This window comes from Apium graveolens, chromosome 6 (genome assembly GCF_009905375.1).
Source record: "Apium graveolens cultivar Ventura chromosome 6, ASM990537v1, whole genome shotgun sequence".
Classification (NCBI taxonomy): domain Eukaryota; kingdom Viridiplantae; phylum Streptophyta; class Magnoliopsida; order Apiales; family Apiaceae; genus Apium; species Apium graveolens.
In genome coordinates, this window is record NC_133652.1 from 289,437,415 (window position 1) to 289,439,449 (window position 2,035).

The following is a 2,035-nucleotide window of genomic DNA, read 5'->3' on the forward strand; positions in this document are numbered from 1 at the left end:
ATCATCTACCTCGAGAATTCCCGCTACTTTGCCTTGAGTTAGTCTCTAAGAAGGATTCTGATATTCATTAGCAGCCATCAGTTAAATCAAATCATAATCTTCATCGTAGCTCTTAGCGTACAAGGCTCTACCTGATGCTACATTAAGCATGCGTCTAGAAGTTGCACCCAATCCATTATAAAAGCAGTGAATAATTATCCAGTCAGGCATCCCATGATGAGGACACTTCCTAAGCATCTCCTTATGATGATCCCAAGCTTCACACAAAGATTCTCCCGATTGCTGCGCAAATTGAGTAAAAGCACTCCTGATTGCAGCTGTCTTCGCCATAGGGAAGAATTTAGTGAGAAACTTCTGAGCAAGATCTTCCCACTTGGTGATTGAGCCTGGTGGTAGAGAATATACCCAACACTTAGCTTTATCCCTCAGAGAGAATGGGAAAAGCCTCAACTTAATAGTATCTTCAGAGACATTGATTTTGAAAGTGTCGCAGATCTCGATGAAATCTCTGATATGCATGTTGGGATCCTCCGTTGGAGAACCCCCAAACTGAACCGAGTTCTGCACCATCCGAATCATGCTAGCATTGATTTCAAAAGTGTTAGCCATGATGGATGGTCTGACAATGCTAAACTGAATATCATTGATTTTCGGATGAGAGTAGTCTATCAAAGCCTTTGTATTTGCTTCTGGTTCACCCATTGCAACAAGAGCTTCTCCTTCAACTTTCTCCTCCTTAGCAAGAACTTCTTCCTCTACTAAAACTTCTTCCTCCTCTTTATCCAGCGTTCTCTTTCGAGATCGAGAATGTGTTAGCATAAACGTTCTCTAAAGTACCTGAAAAGCAACAAGTAAACAAGTAAAATATCCGAGTCAGTGAACTTTAACGATCGCTGATGTCAAGCACATAAACTAAAAATTAACACCGAGTCCCCGGCAGTGGTGCCAAAAACTTGTTAGGACAAAAGCACGCGCTAATATTCACACAAATATACATGATTGCAAGTAATATAGAATTAATTCTAGGTCATTCCCACAGAGACTGGTTTAGGTAAATTTAATTAATGTACTTATGCAATGATGGTATGGTAATTATTCAATGATAAGATGATAACAAGTTAAGATTGTTTATAACTAAGATTATTAACTAACATGCAATTAACTAAATGATTAAAAGGGTGATTTACTTATATAACACAAACATGGGATTCTAACTTCATTACTACTTCATTCAATAGCCTTTTTGTTCTTATCCTTAGCATGCAATGGTGATGACACTAATCATACAACAAGAAACTAGTAAGCGCCAACTTTCGTTGTACAAATAACCTACGACCAGACATCCATAAAAGAGATAGAAGCTGAATAGACACCAATTATATTGAGACCCTATATGTCTATAGAATTTGATAACATAACGGTTTCATAAACAAGTTAACTATCGTGATTGCATAGGGCAAGTAACATGGTTAAAATTACCTACGAATCATGCTTATCAATTACATGAACCTATGCTAGCATGGCATATTCTAAACCTCTATATTCACTTTCACTTCAATAGAGATTAACACGCTATCTTATAAGTTCACGACGCTCATAAGACGAATAAGCACAACCAATACTAGGATATTATACATTTGTCGTACACTAAGATATCAAAACATATTAAATATTGAAATCTATAATAAATCCGCTAGAACCCCACGATAACGATTAGCCCATAACCGAACTCATCATCACCGTGGGTTCCGATGAAAGCATGGTATAATAAACTTAGTCTTTAATAAGCTGAATAATAATCAAGTACCTTAAACAAGAGTATAGGTTCAACAAAACAAGAAAACTAGCATCCAAGATTAGAACTTAAAACAAAGAATCATAAGAATAAACTAGATCCTCTTTGCCTTGGTTGTATTTGTGCTTCGAGGTCTTCTTGATGTCTTCTCCATAAGCTCTGTTATGAAAAACATCTTTAAGATGTCTTTATATAGCATCCCAATAAGAAGAGAAGTCAAGAAAATCACTCTTGTACTTG

General features: G+C 36.6%; 1 non-coding gene across 1 annotated transcript; it reads left to right on the plus strand.

Moving 5' to 3' along the window:
* Positions 1-208: 208 nt before the first annotated feature.
* On the plus strand, positions 209-315 carry LOC141669112 (small nucleolar RNA R71). Its single transcript, XR_012553406.1, has one exon. It is a non-coding gene; the product is annotated as a small nucleolar RNA R71 (small nucleolar RNA).
* Positions 316-2,035: the final 1,720 nt, after the last annotated feature.